We start from the raw sequence: 21,562 nt of genomic DNA, 5'->3' as shown, positions 1-21,562 counted from the left end.
CAAAAAAAGTATATATAAATAATAAATAAAATTAGGAAATTTAAAAATACTTTCAAAGTATGAGGTTAAAAAACAAGAAATAAATATAAAAATAATGAATAGAATTAAAATATTAAAATAAGTAATATCATATTACTTATAAAGTAATTATCATAGACAAGAGAAAGGCACTTTGTAAGAAGAGTAGTGGAGAAAGACAACAATTGAAAAGCTTTCAAAATGAAATGAAAAGCTTTCTAAAACTCTTTTTATACATGTGGATTTTTAACATTTTTTATAAAAAAGCGTTTGATGAAAAGCTTTCGATCAAAAGGATTTATTTGGTTTTTTGCCAACTATTTAGAAAAATGCCAAATAATGGGGTGAAATACAATGAAAAGTCATTATTTAGTCCAAACAATACTACCTAGGATACTTGCTTGGTATTGTGGAATGGAAATCTATTGATTTGACCATGATGTGCTATCTCTCTTAATTCTAATTGAACATGTGATCCAGTCAAGATGGTGAAGTGGTCACCACATGAGAGTTGATAGCCCTAAGAGATAGTTAACAAGCTCTTGCTCTCAATTTATTTCTTGTACAAGCTTCTGCTTGAATATGATCACTTGTCTAGCTATTGAGAAAAGAGGTTACATTATAACATAATTGAAGAAGAGACACAAGAGCCTAACATGCTTTTACGACAACCCATGAAATATTTCATTTAAAATTGTGGTATTACTTGAGTCTTAGAATTCTAATCAAATGCACATATAGCTATGATGGCATGTGGACGTGTTTAAATTCATGTAAAATGATCATTAGAATGAGTGCAAAAACACACAGTTAAATGCGCCTAAAAACCTTTTTTAAAAACCATCTTCTTTTCAAATAAATTTGAATCCTTCTTTTAAGATGCACATGGCAAGAGAGGGACAAATGAAGCACTTTGTGATAGACAAGACACAAGATGAGAGCCATGGACTCCCATGTGGGAGATGTCATGGTTGAGAGCTTTCATGGGGAAAGGACATTTGATTCCTCACTCATTTTCTTCTCCACACACATGAAGGTGAGTTCATTTTATTGTTTTTCCCCTTCCCCTCTTCATCTTCTTCATTCTATTCTTATTTTTCTTCTTGTGGTTGATTTGAAGGGAGACAAGGCAAGCTCCATGATTCAATTTCAAATAAGGTAAGTTCATATAGAGATAAATTCGTCTTTGCCTTTTCCTTTAGTCTCTCAAAGTTTAGATTTGTTTTCTTTGTGTTTGTTCTTTTTTTTTAATTAAGATGAGCTTTGAAAAGCTCTTTGCATTGATTGTGTGGAGGCATGGAGTAGGAAGCACATGTGCTTGCACATCTAAATATACATAAGATATGCAAACATGTAGAGAAATGCATGTTTATACACATTTATGAACATGGTCCAATGTTTGACCTTTTTTCTATATAAATAGCTCAATATATTTTTCAGATAAATAGTGAGTCTATGAGTATGTAAGAGAGCGGATGAGTATAGGATGTGGCAAATACATTTTTATATGGATCCTTGAACTTGGTCTACTTTTTGACTACCTCTATGTAAAAACAACTCTCTTTGTTGTGCGGACCAATAACAACATGTCATTAAGCATGTAACAATGCAAGTCAGATTTTTTATATTGTTTAGGGTTTTTTATCCATACCTCTTTATTCTAATATCTAGTATACTTAATTTCATTTTATTTGATATTGTTTTACAAATGGAGGCATATATGCTTGTGTATGACATTATAGGTGCAATATTACTTTGTGCAATGGCTTACATATTCAATAAAGCATTATAAGTGAAGGAGGAGGCACATGTTGAAGAGCAAAACATTGCACTTCACGTACCATAGGTACATCATCATGAGGAGATTGGAATCCTCATCCACAGGAAGTACTTCTTGAGGAGTGAGCCCCATGTGCACCACTAAGGCATACTTGTTAGGATACCTTATTGAAAACTCTAGTAGCTTTCAATTTTCAAATATTATATGCAAGCCAAACTTAGCATTTTTATTCATATTTCAATTAATATAATGCAAACAAGGGTACAATTTCATCCATCTCTTGTCCTTCAACATTTTGTTATGACATGTAATGATATTGCATGTATATTTTAATACAATGTGGGTTAGGTTTGTATAAATAATGTGGAATGTCCATGGGAACAATGGCCACGTTGCTAAAATCAGATTAGCACTTCATCTGACACTTTAGGTAATGAAGCGTGATGTGGGAAAGGGAATATGAAGCAGTCTTATCTACTTTGGAGTTTGTGTGTTTGTGTAATCTACAACTAGAAGCTCGTGGTTTCTTTTCCCCTGCATTGCAGTAAAAGCGTGCTTATAAAGTCATAAAAAAACGTGTCTATATGGTGTGATTCTGGATGCAACCCTTCCGATAGGCTTTTTATCACGACTATAGTCACAATTGTAAGTTTTTAAAAAAACTAAGAGAACACGCCAAAAGGTTCGACCTATCTATGAGCCTAATCCCTTATAGTGCTAGGGAAAACTAGGTTTGAGTAATTGCTTATCAATTTGATTGAGTTTTCAATCCAAGTCTATCATCAAGGAAACAAGTGCCATTAACACTTGTTTTTGGTTTGAGACATTCCCAAGCCAACATAATGAATTGTTTCAAGCAATTACCACGTGATAGGCCTTTCTCAGGGTCTGATTAATGGTGCCCAAAGATATGATTAATGCTTGCAATGGCAGCCATTCTTCAACTCCTCCTCCTCCTCCTCACCATCGATGCGGAAGGCTGTTCTCTCCAATTCGCATGGTTATTCAAAGAGAATAATCTATTAGGCTACGCTCAAAAACTTATGAAAAACTCTAAAGCTAGCTCTCTTAAACTTATGAGAAACTCTAAAGCTAGCCTCTCTCTTCCTTATCCACTCCTTAAGGACTCCTAACATCTCTTGCCTTTTGCAAAGGGCAAAGTTAACATTAAAGAATCCTTTCTTATAAAAAATCCTAGAATTCCTAAACCTCCAAATATGGTGAATAGCAATACCCCTAATTACATTCCACAAATCACATACCGAGTCATTCAAGTTCCCAAAATCCCCAAAAGAGCCTCTTTGCAGTCAATTTTACAATAAATGTGGCTTTTTCCACATGTCTTTTGCATAGTCAACAAAGTGGTGACCATCTCCCTAACTTAGGTAGTCTCTCCCTTATAGACAACTTGTTCATTATGCTTCCCATAGAACTAGATTGAGTGTATGTGCGGGGATGTAACCCCAAAACCTTATGATTTCCCTTTTCCAAGTTCTCAACGTGGTCATGGGTATTTTTCCAGTCTTTGTAAACTAAAAAGAAGATTCTTCAACAAAGGGAGTATACCACATATACAAGTGACTAACACCTTGCACATACATATAGAGCACCCCCTTGCCGATCGTTGTTGTGGCTCCTACTACCGCTCTCCTACACCACAAGAATTGGGGACCATCTAAACATAGAACACAATCGTAATAGTGGCCACTCTTTTTCCAAGTTGCACATTCCAAGAATATTTTTGTTTCCTCACTTAAGAGTTCCTGAAGAAAATCATTCTAGGCCACAGCTTTGAGATCCTCACACTCTCATCGTTGATCAATAGTTTTAACAACCACAATTGCAATGCATCCAATAGACTTTCTCTTTCTTGATACCATATATAAGAATGCAAATGCAAGGTGTAATGCCATACAATGCTCAAACAAATTAACCACAAATCAATTTCCTACGTGTTGTGTGAATATAGCCTTTCCATGATTTTCTTTTTAACAAAGTGCTCCGTTGCTTAGAAATGACACCAAACTAATTCCTACTATTGTCCCTTTAAACTTAAATGAAGCAAGTCCTATATGTCATGATATGTATGAAAATCAGAATTTAATTGATACTTAACTTTTCACAACTCATTTTCCCCTACCATTTAGGTTTTGCAATCATAAATTGGTTTAAGACGATGTTTCATGTCAAATTTTCCGTGTAGAAAAGTGGTAAACATACACTTTTACATAAAGATAGAGGTAGGCTTAGACAAGTCTCCATGCCCTACCTTCACTATATATCTACACACATATACCTAACTTATGGTAATACGCATGAAAACCAATTTTTAAATCAAAAAATCTATTTTCATTATTTTTATCATTTATTTTAATATTAATTACTAGTTTCCTATGATTTTCAAATTTATGAAGCTTATGAGGAATGTGATTTATCATTACATTCAATATAAGTCCATAGGAACACCACTTGAACCATAAGAATCCATGAATGTATCATTTACTACTAAATCCCACATTGCAGATTTTACAATTTTGATTTCCATGACGTGAATTGCTAAAAATTCCTTATCATTTTACATTTTTAGATATATTCAAGCATATTCGACCATTTTTAATCATTTTTCATAATAAAAATGAAAGATTCATCATAAAATTCAATAAAAGGCACTTACACTATAATTCACATACATAACCCATTGTATTTTGAAAACAAGAAGCTATTGACGCTTCACTGATGCCTTTGTTGGCAGTTACTTGTTTCATTCCTTGCATCTTGTCACACTATCTGGTACCCATTCCCCCTCTCTCAGCCCATATGAACAGCATTTATGGTGAGAGAGAAAGACTGAAATCTAAACTTTTCAAAGATGCACCAAATCACGCGCAGTCTAGAGCGATTTGAAGCAAAGAACTACAAGATCCCAGCCTCAAGAGGGGGAGGCATGATTCCAACAGGTGCAAAATCCAAATCTTGAATGGAATTGAGAGGAATTGAAAAAAATACCCTCACTCCCCTTCGTCAAGTTTTTTTATGTTTCATGCTTCTTTAATCTTCTATAGCTTATAACATGCAACAACAAAGCTGGTTCACTCGAGCGCATTCACACTATCTCGCAAGTGGTTTTGGGCAGGACGGAGGGGCAAATGACCTCAGATTCATGATCCGACTGGACATGCAGCTTCTTGTGGCATTAAAAACTATTATCTAGCCTCTATCACTTGCTTTTCGACTTTTAGATTAGGTAGCTGCTTCATAACACCAAACCTTGTGGCCATTAAATGGGGAGTCAAATAGACTTTGATCGATAAACGAAAACTTGCCTTAGATTCCCAATGTCAAAATCCACCTAGGAAAACTCCAACTCCTTGATCTGTGATTGACACATTTTTTGCCAAAAATGCCTCTTTTATGGATCTTGGGTCACTTTTGCGCTTTGAATTCGGCTCTAAAGTTCAACTCTCATTTATCCTACCCTAAAGGTAGAAGCTTCTAGGAAGATCCTAGAAGAAATGGATGATCAAGTCAAAGATATCAAGCAAGATACTCAAGTTGCCAAGGATTGGCGCAAAAGGCATAGGTTGATTTAAGGGGACAAGAATGAAACTTCAAGGAAGGAGACATGGTTTTTATTTGTTTTTGTCCAAAGAAGAGTTCCTTGTCATTAGGAGAGTTCAAAAAGCTAACCCCAAGATATTATGGACCCTACAAGATTCTCAAGTGTCTAGGACCAAATGCATACAACAAGCTACAACTCTGTGAAAACTTGAAGGTTTATAATCTATTTCATGTTAGCTTATTGAAAGCTTACATAGCAAATCCTGATCATACTTGATGATCAACAAGTTGTAATGCCTAGCCAAGGAGTCCTTGAGTTCTAGCTTGATAGAGTGCTTTGTTGAGAGATAGGCATGTGAACCCTATGTATGCAAGGGTGGATAAGGGTAGTTAGGTGTGAATGAACTGGAGGCCAGGTGGAAACCCTAACCCTAGCCATCTAGAGGCTATATAAATAGCCTAAAGGTCACTCTCACAGGTTGTACTTCTGAACAACTCACTAAGCAAGATTTTCTTCTTGTACTTGAGCTCTCTCTCTCCCTCTTGTGCAGACTCTCATGCTTCCACTTTGATATTTCAACATGGCATCAGAGCTATCTTTGATCCAACAAGCTTCCTTTAGCTACATCCTAATTTAAGTGCACAAGAAGATCTCTTTCTTTCTCATTTAACTCCTTCTCTACCATAGCCAGCCTTGACCACCTATCAGTGGAGGACTTGGGGTGAACAAAAGAGAGCATATTTTTCCTAGCTTTCTTCTAGAGAGTTGCTCCCCAGCTCAAGATGCTCAAGCACGGCACATCAAACGCAGACATTGGGTAGCTAGGAGGATGCCATTGCCAGAATTTGTGAATCTGGCGTAGATTTCATTGAGGCCAGTTCAGCTCAATGGCGTGGCCTGGTGCTTTGGGCATCCTGGCTACCATGGGGCTTTGTTAGCCCCCCTAGTGGGCCATCTCCCCCTAAAAGGTTTTTAGTTAATTCCTCTCCTACTGTTGTTGCAATCAAAACCCTAACTATGGGTCACAGTGGCAACCATAGTAGCCACAAGCTTGAAAGCTTTTCTTTCTTGCTTTTTTCATTTTTTGCTGATATTAACAATGATTTTAATCACGAAATCATTGAATGTAGAGTCAGTTAATGACCTATAGTCTTCATGTCAATGATGATTCTTCATTTGGTGGGCATCGCTAAGCTTTCCAAGATGAATACTTAACATCTCAAGAGACCTTAATCTTGAGATGAGTGCTTCTTAGCATTGAAAGGTATTTAGTGTCATTAGTTGGTACTGCCTTATGATGAAACAAGAACATGGATGTAATTGAAATCTTCTCGAACTCTTGTCCAAGTGTCGAAGTTCTCGATTGACCTTGAAAAACCAAATATTCATCCACTAGACCACAAGGTGGGGAGGAGCCAAAGGTTCAATCAAATTTCACTTTATTAAAGCCCAAGAAGATAACCAAACCTAAACCAAGGGTTGTCCAAAGGAAAGGACCACCAAAATCTTATTTTGAGGTACTACATATGTATAATTTTCAACCCTTTTCATCCTTGCAGTTTTAAGTCTAGACACGTGTAAGGCTATGTGGCATTTAAAAACACATAGATCATTTCTATCAGTTGGTTCGTACTTATTGGCCATTATGTAAAGGACTAGGCAGTGCCATTTCCTAGGCCAATTAGTAAGACCTTTCTATCATGGCCACGGCTTATGCTGATGTTAGGCCTTAAATTTGTAAGTGTGATGGAAAAGACTTTCATCCATGGCAGGTCCTTGTGAAGTATAAAATGATGGAACGGGGCTATTGGCCCTCCATTAGGGACCAAGGTTATTGATCCATCAAACCCACTTGACGTAGAAGATGATGAAAGAGCCAAAGCCATCATCATGCTTCATCTAGATGAGTCCCTAATTCATCATATTGACCAACTCTCCACTGCCAAGGAGAAATGTGATGAGCTTCAAAAGCTTTATGGTGCTACAGGGAAGAACTCCAAAATTTTCCTAAATCAATTTTTTTAGCTTGGACTATAAACAATGAGAAGATATAGGTAAGTTCGTTTCTCACATGAAGGGGCTTATGGCACAACTAGCCTCAATTCAAGCTACAGTTCATGATGAAGATGATATTGCAATTCTCTTGAAGGCTATAAGAAGGTCTTTCCAACCCTTGTAATTACTCTTACCAATATCCCTAATCCAACTTTGAAAAACACCATCCAGTTTTGTTTAGATGAGGAGAAAAGAAGTCGAGGATCTACCTCAATAACCCATGAGCAATTTCTAGTTCATATTGCCTCCACCAAATGATCCTTTTGGAATAAGAAGGGACATCTTGTCAGTAATTGTTAGAAAAAATATCCCAACCAAATGAAGTGCAACAAATGTAAGAAGATAGGGCACATTACTAGTAAATGTCCTACCACCCCTAAAGTACCAAAAGAATTGGAGGCCAACTATTAGAGTGGAAGCATGAGAGTGTGCACAAGAGGGAAAGAGAGAGAGCTCAAGTACAAGAAGAAGATCTTGCTTAGTGAGTTGTTCAAAAATACAACTAGTGCACTCTCCTCTAATGTGAGAGTGACCTTTAGGTTGTTTATATAGCCTCTAGATGGCTAGGATTAGGGTTTTTCCCTACCCTCCAGTTCATTCACACCCAACTATGCTTATCCACCCTTGCATACATAGGGTTCACATGCCTATCTCTCAATATGCTTGATGTAAGAGAAAGGATATTGAGAAGTTGAACCCTTAGAGAATATCTCATCCTATGGAAGGATTATCCTGAGAAAGATGCCACTTGGATTGATGAGGATGTCCTATCTAAGTAATACCCCCAATTTCTTTTAAGATGAGAATATCTCAATTCCTTTAAGGAAAATATGATGTAATGTGTCAACTTGTAAAAATATTTTCTCACTTGTCACTCACACACACACACACACACACACACACACACATCCATCGAGACCCATTAAAACCTCAAATTCTCTCTTCCCTTACATGTCTATGCTTGCCTCATGCATGCGTGCATACAAACGTAGAAACATATCGATCAAGACTCCTAAAAAATTCAAATTTTCTCTTCGTTACATGTTTATGCTTTAGATCTTGTCACATGAATTGATAACTTAGAAGCTAGGAGACCTATACGGACCCATGGGACTTTCAACTCCTTCACCCCTCACCCCTACACAAGAAAAGGGCTAGAATTAAACCTTGATGAAAAAATCTAAAATTTAGAAAAAAAAATTAATGTTTAAAAAGAAAATGGAGAGCTTACCTGTTGCCAAGTTGCCACTTCCACATCGTCCTCTTTCTGCATGTCAACCCCATCATTGTCATCATGATTACGGAAGGCTACATGGGCCTCTTTTCCTTGCATGGAGGCCATGAAAGCTCCCCATAAACCTACTAATGGAGACTTTTGGGAGATGAAATGGAGTGAGAGAGGGTGGGTTATGCCCCTTAGCCATAAAAGGCTACATTTGGGACAAAGAAAGAGAGGGTGGTGACACTGAACTAATATGCTATTCCAAACAAAAGAGAGATAGTGAAGAGAGAGAGAGAGTGAGTGAGAAGAAAAGAGAGATAAGGAGATCTGAGAGAGAGAGAGAGAGAGAGAGAGAGAGAGAAGAAAAGAGAGATAAGGAGATCTGAGAGAGAGATAGAGAAAGAAAGATATAGAGACATGCAAAGAGAAAAGAGAGAGAAATATAAAGAAGAAAAATATTTTTTCCCATTTCAGTTTAATCTCATCAGGTCCGTCGAAGCCATAAAAGCCATGCATCCACCATGGCTCCAAAAAGGAAAAGCTCAGGAGTCACAAAATCCATAGGAGCTAAGGAGTTATGGGAGCTAACACAAGCGGAGATAATCTTCCAATTCCCACCATGCAAACTCAGGTTCCTCTAACCCCTATAAATTGCAAAAGCATAGATTGTTCTATTGTTCAAATGGGATAGTTAGCTTGCGTTCCAAATTGGGTTAGTGATGGTAGCTAATATAATCTTACTGAATGCGTGCTAGAATTGGTAGCCAATGTGTAGTCTTAGGTGAAGAAGAGGAAATGTGTATCTATTAGGTTCATCGTAAGTCTTATGTTATGGATAGCCCAATAAGTATGCATATTTGGGATCTATCTCGCATAGAAATGGCAAATACTTTAGGATAGTGCACTATCAAAGTTGTTTATGGTTCAACTTGAAACACTGACTCTATTTCCTAATAATCTAATGTCATTTGTTCATGAGTCTTCATTCAAGCAATATGTGGCCTAATATATTTAGGATAGTGTGTTCATGTTAGTTGATCATGATGTATGATATTTGTCCATGTGATAGTCTTGAAAATCTAGTATCATATTGTACTAATTTTTCATTCAAGTAATATGCAACTTGTAATATTTAGAGTATAGTAGTGTGCTCATGTATTTATTCATAAAGTATCCTACCTATCTATGTGTTAATCTTGAAAATATCATTTTGTTTGCACATGTTCCTTTATTTAGGAAAGTTGTGGTCTGTTACATTTAGGATAGGGTGTTCATGTAGTTGATTATGATGTATGTTTTATATCTAAGTGAAAGTCCTAAAAATTACATGCCATCGATGGTTATTCTTTCATTTAGAGAACTTATAACCTATGATATTCAGGATAGTGTTCTTATAGTTGCTTATGATGAATGCTTCATGTATGTAAGAAAGTCCTAAAAGTTATGTATAGTTTATGGTTATTTCTTCGTTTAAAAAGTTGTATACTATAATTGAATATTTCAAGTAGATTGCTACTTAGAATTGATCATGTATAGCTATTACAATGATAGAATGGACTATTTATCCTAGGAGAGTCAACCTTAGAATTTGAACAACCATCCTAAAAGGATTGGTGACTTAATGGTAAGTACATTAGATGCAGTTTGTGGTTGAAAATCCAAATAAAACCCAAAGGGAAGAGTAACCCAAGGATGCTCAAAGATTTCCTTCTAGGGTAAATCGGTTTTTGAGTAAATGGTAAATTAGATTGTGGTTATGCATGCCATGATCTACCAATGCATCAAGAAACATTGAAAGCTAGGATTTTGATTGAATCTAACTAGAAACAAGTTAATAAAAGGAAGGATGCACTAGGCCTTCCCCAAGGTTAGTTGCAGGGACCCTATTCCAAGGGGGTTGGAAACATTGCTTCGGGAAGCTTGGACCGACGATCTTGCTACAAGAGGTCACTATATGGGTCGCTAGTTAGGTGAAAGGAGCTAAGGGTGCTATGGGGCTCTAGCTAGTAAATTCCTTACCTCTTAGCATCTTGCTAACCCCTTTGTGACCCAAAATGGTCTTTTTAGGGCCCTGATACTAGTTGGTAGGGTAGAATCTTAGAGGATGCCAAATATTTGGGTTAGTAACAAAGGAGTTTTTTGCCAATGATTGTTTGATCTTATTTTTGTATTATGCCCTAAGTTACGTGAACAAACCCTATCTTACAAAAGGCTAATTAAGGAAGCTGATTTTTAGTATTCATCAAAGATAATTGTAGTAGGTAACAAGGTAACAAAAAATAACCATCAAGGGAAGCAAGAGGGCTTGTTGGCTCCCCACGAGTATGGTAGCAGTCCTATGGTAGGGTGGTCCTAGTTAGCTAGGAGCTTCTTTTAAGAATTATGCTAATTAGACGGATACGTTGACTCGTCGACTCCAAGTTGTTTTAGGGGACTGGAGTGAGACTATGTGAGGTGTCCTCCAGGCTCCATCTTTTTGTAGTCCATCAGTAGGTTTTCCAAATGATGCCGCCCGGCTCTCCCTTGGAGTATCATGGGGTTTGTCACTTAGACCCTATTGAGTCTACATTGCAACGGAAGAGTTCCGATCGAACCCACTAGGATCGACCTGAATTTTCGAGTTCCTAAAATCAGACGGGTCTCCTAATAGCCAGCTAGCATCAGTAATTTTGAGTTTCCATTTTCTACAAGATTACTTGAACTAAAGCAGACTTGCCATTGCACTTGGTTTAAAGAGAATGGGAGATAAAAGGGAGTGCGGTATGTCAACCCTCCTGCCCATAAGGAAAAATCCCATTCTAGCCCCCTAAAACAATGCAAGTCAGTTCTACCTAGTGACTAGTTGGTCAATTCTTCCTATATCTATCGCCGATTTAGAAAAGCTCCTAGAGCTAACCGGGACCACCCTACTCGGACCTGCCGTGGGTCATGCCCACTCGCTTTCCTTTGATGACAGTATTATCTTTAGTTTTTTAAATTACCTAGAGCACATTTATTGAAACATATACAACCAACTTCCTCAATTAGTTTGTTAAATCACAGGTTCCTTCACGTAATTTTATCTTACGGACATATATACGATTCAAACAAACCTTGAGCAAAATAAATTCTTTTATTATACTAAAATTTTTATTACAATTTTCATCTTTCATATCCTGTGGAAGATATATGAAATTCCACGAGGGTATTCTGTCCACACCAAGATTCCTCCCTTGTATAACTAGTATTAGGGTTCCAGGATCCCATCATGGGTCATGAAGGGGCTTGTCAAATACTAGGAGTAATGTGGATTTTATGGCCAGAGCCCCCCCTGGCATCCACATTTCCTACTGCTTGAGACTATCCCTATGGACAGACATTTCCGCATGGAGCTGGTCTAAGCCTCTCGAAGCGATAACCATGACCTCCTTGGAGTAGGGTCTCACATCTAGCTTGGGGGTAGCCTAGCACAATATTTCCTTTTACAGACATTTCTGCACGGAGCTGGTCTAAGCCTCTCGAAGTGATAACCATGACCCCCTTGGAGTAGGATCTCGCATCTAGCTTGGGGGTAGCCTAGCACGATATTTCCTTTTATCCTGTTTATCAATGTTTTTAATTAGAGATCTAGTTTCTAGCAAACACAAACAATCCTTTCAAACATATATCAATGATGCAAAGACAATCACACCATTGTGCAGCTCACAACTTCACATAGCCAAGGTAGATCCTTAACCTAAGGTAACCTTACATTCTAACAAGGATTCTCCTCCCCATAAAGAAGTGTTGAGTACAAATCTTTCAATTTTGTTAAGAAAAACATGAATTTCTTATTTAGGGCTAGCTTACCCAATATAAGCAAATTTCCTTTAGTTGGTACTTAGAAAAATATTGTGAGAATAACTTAACGAGATTATTTACAAGACCTCTAAATAGACTTTCACTTTTTATGCTTTAATCTCAACACTTAACCATTGTTGTGTTTGATAATAAATATATTGAGTTATTTTACTAATCTTGAGTGCGCATAAAGTCCTTTACTCATTTTGTGCAATATCCTCCTGCAACTATTTCCATCATGATTCCACGAATTATAATCTCGATTAATCTAACTACAAATCATAGGTAACAGTTAACAGTTTATGCGTATATTAATACTCTCTCTAGATGAAAGCTATCATTTCGTGTAAGTGTATTCTTTTGAAGAAAGCACACTTCTTCTTCTTGGCATACAACTTGTGTGTTCTCATCGTCTCTAGCTGGAATATCTTCATTCTTGATTCTGATTTGATAATATCTTGACCAAAGATAAATCTTAGAAAAGATCCTTGCTCCTTGAGGACAATTAAGAAGCTCGTCTATCCTTGAAATCGGGTACTTATTCTTCATTGTTACTTGGTTTAGCCCTCAGTAGTAGTCAATACAAAGATGGAGAGTTCTATCTTTATTCTTTTGGAATAATATTGGGGCTCCCCATGGTGAACTACTTGGCCAAATATATCCTTGTTCTAGCAGTTATTTGAGTTACTATTTTAGTTAGATGGCTTCAGAAATAAGCATTTTGTATGGTCTTTTTGCAACTGGAGCGGCTCTTAGAACAAGTTTGATCTCATGATTGACTTCTCTTTTCGGAGGTAACTTAGATAGCTCTTTAGGAAATACGTCAGCGTATTCTTTTAACTAGTTCTTCTTCTATCTGACTATCTTAATTTACCTTGTTAAGCTTGATCAGGTAAACATGTAATCATTTCTTCAGGCCTTTCACAATTTGAGAAGCTTTTGCTAATAGAACCTTAGGTTTCCCTGTTTCACCTTGTGTAGTTGCTATTTCAACGTTCAAATCCTAAAATGTGACTTGACCTTTTCCACAATGGATATGAGCATCATTGGGATTCAACCAATCCATTCCTAGTAAACACTCATAAGCTCCTAAGTTTATTACTCTAAACCTCATACTTGAAAGGTTTCCTTCTAGGTTAAATTCTACCTTGGCAGTTTACTGTGTAGAAAGTACTTCCTTTCCATTTGCTAATTCCCCAAGTAGTTTTGATGCATTTACTATATCTATTCCTAACTTCTTAGCACACTTGGGTGAAATAAATGAGTGTGTACCTCCACAATCAATCAAAACTTTAAATGATTTACCTTAGTGACTAGCTCGTGTCTGTATTATCGAATATTGATGATTTGGACTCTTCTTGTGGAATGGAGCATGGACAGTTGCTTTTTCAATATCTTCTTCCATAGTAGGGTCTTCCTCCCTATTAATCTCTTTAAGGGTAATATTTGATGTTCTTCCTCTTGCCATAGCTATTTGACCATAGCCTTGGGTAGCTCTGCCTTGACCTTGAGATTGGCCTTTGGGGATGGTTTCCACCAGCTTTGGACAATCTCTCCTAAAATGCCCTAGCTCATTATAGTGAAAGAACCTAAGACCATCCCTGTTTCCTTGGGTAGGAACAAAATTTCCAATTGCATTGGATTTTACCTTTTTCTTCTGACCTTGGTGAAATTGACCTTGGGTTCTTTTTGCTTGATCTTTGAATCCTCCTTTGTTTTGGTTATTGTAGCTCTAGAACTTATTATTTTTAGGCTTTGATTGTACTTCCCGCACAATAGGAGCAGCTCGAATCAAAGCATCTTGGAGGTTTGTTGGGTGTATTGATTCCAAACGAGTGTTTAGAGGAGAATTTAGCCCATTGCATAACTTGGACACTTGTTGAGCAGTATCCATGGAGGGTGCATATTTAAGAAGTGAAACAAACTTGGAGTAATAGGCCTTCAGGGTCAATCCCATTTGCTTCAAATTAAAGAACTCATTCATCTTTTGGGTGCGATAAGATAGAGGTAAATATCTTCCTTTTCCAGCTTCTTTCATCAAATCCTAAGTAATGGTATTTTCAAGGACACCTTGATCTTGTAACCACTACTTCTATCAGAGTCGAGCTGCTTTGCCAATTAATTTTAGCTTAGCTATCATGGCTTGGTTGGTTGGGACAATTCTAGCAGCAGTAAAATAATCTTCCATGGATTCAATCCAAATTTTTGCATGAGCTTCCACATTCTCATCTCTCGTCAAATTTCGGAGGTTTGACTTGCTTCAAAAGATTCCTTTTCTCTTGGGCTTCGTTGGGAATTATTGTGGGTGCGAGATTCTGCGAAATTTTCAACAATTCCCAAGTTAAACTTTACAAGATTTATATAGTGTTAATATTAGAGTTTGATACTCAAATTATTTCTCACTTAATTTATTGAAACAATTTCAAATAAAACTCTTTTCCCATAGCTAAAGTTAAACTACAATTTCAGAGGTTCCAAGGGAAAGTAAGGTTTCATTATTTCTCTAATTTGATAAAGTATCAATCAATCTTTATTACAATGGATGTAAAAGGTAATCAAATGGGAAGAAATACATTATTTACATAGCTCACAGGCTCATCTCATTTTTTTTTCAGAAAAGGATTCCCTACTACAATCTAAGTATGACACTTTGATACAGCCTATATGAAGTAATTTGGATTTTGGAGATAGATATCTAGCAATCTATACTTTTGAGGTAGTTCAAGAAATCCGTCCTTTTTGTAGTTGCGATGGCTAGAGCGACCTATGACTTTTATTTTGTCAGCTGGAAGGATCTTTATAACTTCCCCATAGATATACGGGTTCAGTTTGATCTTCTTGCCCCTAGTATACAAGGTTGAGTTTACACTAGCTTCACAAAATAGATAGATCTTGACAACTTTAAGATCTTTCATCCATTTCACCATTTTCAGATTATTTTGAAGATAAGCTAGACAGTTTTGCATCGATATAGCAGTATCCTCTGTTAATCATCCACTATCTTTCATGATATAGAGGTGAGGGGTTGTACAATTGATCTAATATCTGCATCATCCGATTCCTCCCAGCAAGACTAGATGAATGCATAGCTAACATAAATATTACTTTGAAGATCAAGAATCGTTTCCAAGATTCGTTACTCTACCATAATTCAAAAGCATACATTAATGAAGAGAAGAAAACATGTCCTAGGTTGTATTTATAATCCATTTCTTTTTTCTTAAGATTACATTGTATTATATTCTAACGAGTGCTCTAATTCCAACTGTGAGGTGTCCGCTAGGCTCATTCAGAGGTGCACCTTTTTGTAGTCCATTAGTAGGTTTTCCAAATGACGCCACCTAGCACTCCCTTGGAGTATCACGAGGTTTTTCCCATAGACCCTACTGAGTCTACATCGCAATAAATGAGTTCCAGCTGAACCCACTAGGATTGACCTGAATTTTTGGATTCCTAAAATCATACATGGGTCTCCTAACAGCCAACTAGCGTTAGTAATTTTGAGTTCCCATTTCCTACAGGATTACTCGAACTGAGGCAGACTTGCCATTGCACTTGGTTCAAAGAGAATGGGAGATGAAGGGGAGTATAGTACATCAACCCTCCTGCCCATAATGCAAAATCCCATTCCGGCCCCCTAAAACAATGTAAGTTGGTTCTACCTAGCGACTAGTTGGTCAATTTATCATCATACCTTGGGCACTCCCGTATGTTTGGAAATACCTTTTCTTTGACCAGTTGCAGTGGATATCATGGTCTTTTTGCCTCATTGCTTTGGAGCCATCGTTCGCAAACAAGTGGGTTTGAGAGATAGAGAAGGTGGAATGAATTTGGGATGGGAGAGCATGAGACAAGATTGCCGAGTTGAAGACTGAGACAAGGGGAGGTTGAGTTAATTCTTTTCCTCTCTAACCCTCTCTCTAATTCCCTCTCTCGCAGCCTCTCGGGATCTTCTCCCCTCTCTCTCTCTCTCTCTCTAACTCTCTCCCTCTCTAGCTCCCTCTCGTAGCCACTTAGGGGGGGTATACTTCTACCTGTCTCTCTCTACCTCCCTCTAGAAGCCTCTTAGAATCTCCTTGTGCCTCCCTCCAAATCGAGTAGAGGGCATGCCTTTATATAGGCAGAAGGGAGTGCATGCTGCTCTCCCTTACAGAATATGCCTTATGGGTAGAGAGGTCAATGTGTTGAACTCCCCCTTGTTTGTCACTCTCATTGAACCAAGTGCAATACGAGTCCCCTTTGGTTTGGGTGAACTTCTGCCAAGCAAACACTCAAAGATTGGTGCTAGGGAGTCTCTAGGTAACCCCTAGTTGATTTAGGAGCCTAGATTTGAGGTCAATCCTAGTGGGTTCATTGGCCAGAACACTTTCATTGTGATGTGCAGATTTAGGAGAACCTAAGAGATCAACCCCATGTCACTCCAAGGAGTGTTGGATGGCATCACTTAGGATATAATCCTGATGAATCACAAATATCATGCCCTAAAAGCTAGTTTCCTACAGTACATTACATTTGAGAATCTGCTCAAAACACTAACAAAAAAATGGATATTTAGCCTAGTATTGCACAAATAGATAAGGCTATCAGCCAACCTCCTATACCTCCCAATGTATGCTGGTGCTGATATATCCTCAATGGATAACTTTACATTGACCTCCATAGGTGTGGCTATCTCCTTACACATGTCATTGCCAAATGCTTTTAAGATCTTCCATGTATACTTCTTCTGAGAGATAAAGATTTTGCTAGCCTTGCTAGACTTCAATCCACAAACAATAGTGTCACAACCCCAAGTCCATCATTTCAAACTCAGAGCTCAAAGTTTTTTGAGTCTGATGGATCATATCTTCATAGTCACCTATAATAAGAAGATCATTCACATATAGGACAATCACTATAGACTTTTCACCATCCCTATAAATATACAAGTTATCATCTAAGGCACATCTTTTAAAATTTAGGCCTAAAAAGAATTTATATATCTATTGATACCATGCTCTAGGGTCTTGTTTTAGTCCATATCATGCCTTATTTAGCTTACAAAATTTATTCTCAAAATGGGGGGACATCAAACTCCAGTAGATGTGAGCCACATATACCTCTTTCTCGATGTCACCATTCAAGAATGTTGATTTAACATCACCTTGGTAAACTAACCACTTCTTATGAGTGACCATAGAAAGCAATGTGGAAATATTCGTTATTGTAACATCCATTTGATAAGTTGGCCACTTCTTATGAGTGGCCATTGCAAGTAATATGTAAATAGTAGTCACTCTAGTAGTTGGAATGAATTATTTTTGAAAATAAAATCCTTCAATCTATGAAAATCCCTGTGCAAATAATTTAGCTTTGTACTTTTGTAATCTTCCATCAACCTTATACTTTACCTTCTAGACCCACTTGATGCCAATAATCTTTCTCTTTCCTGGCTGATCCACTAGCTCTCCCAAGTGTAACTCTTCATTATGTTGTCATACTCAACTTGCATAGCTACTTGGCATGCTAGAGTAGTAAGTGTTTCTTCTGAGTCTACCTGTTCCTTTACTTCTCTCATGATCTTAGTCATCATCAAGGCCATATTGACTTTGTGATCAGAAGCGTTTCTTTGCTTCTCTATTCTCTGAGACCTCCTTGGTCCATTTGTATTTTCCTCAACAATTTTTGGTATAGGATTATTGTAATCATATATCTGTTTCACCCATCATCACGGCAATGGATTTTTTAATGGTATGATTGCAGCTTGGTGAAATTTTTCCTCATCATTTGAAGATTATGCTTCCTCCTTCTTGAGGTTGAGGATAGCTCTTGGGATAGGTTCATAGTGGACTACTTTGCTAGATGATAAAGAGGAAGAACTTGTATTCTCCTCCTCCATTGTATGCGGTTGCTCCTTGAACACCACATCAGAGCTTGCTATTATCTTCTTTACTTCTTGGTCATACAAGTTGTAAGGCTTTTGCTCTCGTCACTATAACCCAAGAAGATACATATTGTGCTTTCTAGTTTTAACTAAATTTGTTTCTCTTATCCTTTGTGACTTTGCATAACATTCACATCCAAAAGTTCTAAAGTGCAAAATAGATGGTTTCTTATCAATATAGGCCTCATGAGGAGTTTTTCCCTTAAGAGCCTTTTGTGTAACTCTAATTGAGAATGTAGATTGTAATATTAATAGCTTCTACCCAAAATTGGTTAGGCAATCCCTTGCCCTTAATAAGGATGCACCTTGCCATTTCCACAATGGTGCAATTTTGGTATTCAATAATGTCATTCTACTTAGATGGATAAGATGTCATCAATTAATGCTTAATCCCTTTGCTCTTACACAAGTCTTCAAACTCCTTTAAGTTAAACTCACCATCAGCATGTGTTCTAAACTTCTTCACACTTTACCTTGTCTTATTCTCAACAAGTTTTATCCATCCTTTAAACTTATCAAAAGCTTGAGTCTTATCATGAAGAAAATACACCCAAAGCTTCTTACTATAGTCCTAATGATTAACATAAAATAAGAAGATCTCCCGAAGGCTTGTATATGCATTTTATCGCACAAGTTAGTATACACCAACTCTAGAGGAATTTTCACTCTATTCTTGCTTTCTTTGAAAATGCCTTTCTTGATTACTTGCCCATCATACAAGCTTTATATGGTTCCTTCATTTCAGTTCCTACAAGTAGGTGAGTGACCATATCTTGCTTATGCATCTCCTTTAACATTGCAAAACCATTATAACCAAATCTTTCATACCAAAGTTTACTTATGCCCACACCAAATGGTGGTTGTAAGAGCACTTAGCTTATATAGGTTGTTCCTTCTTTTCCCTTTTCCAACAAGTTTGCCAACATTAGCGATAATTTTTGCACCTGTCTTGGTGAACCTCACCTCATGGCAAGGAGAAGTTATAAAAGCAATTGATAATGGATTTCTCTCAATCTCTAGAACATACATCACATTTGAAAGAAATGTTTAGTTCAGAATTTTCAAACACTATATTAGGGAATTTGAAAATTTCCATGTACCTTGGGAACCCTCAATACCTTTATTATTTGACCACATGGTCAAATCTTGTTGTTTAACTTGAAGGTAGAGTGCACCCTAAATACTATATAAGCTACCTTCCCAAATCCCAGTTTCAAATATGGATCAAGATTTAGCAATGTGGTCAAATATTTATCACTTGTTTGAAATTGGAACTTGGAAAATTTTTAAATTCTCTAATATGGTATTTGCAACAACAAATAAAATATTGCATGTGCCCTCAACATGGCATTTTGCATCATTCTTAACTGTCACACAATGATAGATTCTTGCAAAGACTTCAAAGAACTATATAAACCTTTGTTGTCGGTCATGTGATAGGAGGCACCACTATCAAATATCCATGAGTCATGTTAGATATTTATTACACTAAGAAACACATTTTCTCTCAATGGTTACCATGAATGACTTCAACTCTATTTTAGTCATATTGGTTGTCTCCTTCCCTTTCATCTTCACGATGCCATTTTTTTCATTTTCCTTCTTGACATGGCAATACACAATTGTATGTCCTTTCTTCTCACAGTAGAAGCACTCTACTTAAAAAAATTTCTTACCGCCCTTCTTTTTGTCACCATTAGTAGAGAAACCACCTTTGCCTTTCACATTGGAAAAAAATGTAGCATCTCCACTGCTACTACCTTCTTGAGCTTTAAGTCCTAACTCCTCCTCCACTAGTAGCACACAAAATTCCTCAAATGTAAAAGCTTGGGGTCTCACTTGAGTGTTTAGGAAAACTACTGATCCACAAACTTTGGTGGACAAATATAAAGAGACCTTTGAGCTAGCTCCTTAATGGTATTTTGTATCTAAGCGCTAGCCATCTGGTCAAGTATATTCTTGATCCAATGATGAATGCTTCAGCTATCTCTCCTTCAGTAAACTTCTATCTACTACTAGTTGATTCTCCAAGTTCTAAATCCTTATTTGAGTTCATATTGACTCAGTAGTATATTCCAAGCCTTTGATTCCTTGCTTCTATGCTAAATCAAGGTCAAAAGACTGTGAGAATAGCTAGTAACTAAGGTACATAACACATCTACATTCCTTTGTTTCCAAGCCTATAGAAGAACTATATTTAGAAAAATCATAACGCTTGAATTCCATGGGTTGGGAGTGGATTGTAGTTCTAGGTCAATCCCCAGCACCAAAGGATAATTTCAAACTTCCACAAAGTATAGTTTATACCATCTAACTTTCATTTACAGAAGGTTGGTGGAAAAATCTTTAGTATTTGAATTGTCGGTACAATAACAGCACCACTTGATATGCCAACATTGCTACTTGATGTAGTAGATGGCATTTCTCCTCTTCATTGTTGAATCCCTTATCTCTTGCGGCTGTCTCATTCTCTTTTCTTTCCTTTTCTATGATTTTGAATGGCAACCTTGATGACTATTTTTTCCTTATTAAAGGGTTTAATTTATGGGTTTTTTGTATCTTTAATACAAGTAATTGTGCTACAGTTAGAGTGATTGGTCATCATAATCAATGATCTTATAAAAAATTGTGACACTTATTTTAAATGCAAGCCAGACTTGCTAAAGAAAACTAGCTCACTATTGGTGCAGTGGTGATGTGTCGAGGCTAGGTTTGAATGCTAGATCAAATGGAGGAATATTTCCATAATTTGATAGACTAGAGGTCATCCATAATCTTAAGGTTTTGGGGATTAGATGGCTAGCCCAATTATGGGAAACTTTTGGTTAAGAGTGCATTAGTGTGAACAATACTAGGATGGGTGACATCCTGGGAAGGGGAGGTATAAGGGCCCCCACCTAGTTTCTAACTTGGTATCAAAGCTCAGGTTGTTGAGCTTGGGTGGCACTAAGACCTCAACCACGGTGTGGCTTAAGAGGAGGTATTGGAAATGCAATCCACACTTGCTAGAGAAAACTAGCTCACTATTGATGCGATGGCAATGTGTTGAGACTAGGTTTAAATCCTAGGCCAAATGGAGGAATATTTCTATAATTGGATATAGAAGAGATCATCCACCATCACCTCAAGGTTTTGGGGGCTAGATGGCTGGCCCAATTATCGAAAAATTTTGGTTAAGCATCCATT

The 21,562-nt window shown here is 37.2% G+C and overlaps 1 pseudogene; it reads right to left on the bottom strand.

Annotated features, from left to right (window-relative positions):
* Positions 1 to 8,754, bottom strand: part of LOC148030291 (small ribosomal subunit protein uS2 pseudogene) — a 97,920-nt pseudogene extending 89,166 nt beyond the window's left edge.
* Positions 8,755 to 21,562: the final 12,808 nt, after the last annotated feature.

The sequence above is a fragment of the Lygodium microphyllum genome, chromosome 10 (assembly GCF_053477565.2).
Source record: "Lygodium microphyllum isolate KBCC chromosome 10, Lygodium_microphyllum_v1.1.10, whole genome shotgun sequence".
NCBI lineage: Eukaryota > Viridiplantae > Streptophyta > Polypodiopsida > Schizaeales > Lygodiaceae > Lygodium > Lygodium microphyllum.
This window is presented reverse-complemented; position numbering and strand designations above follow the sequence as displayed.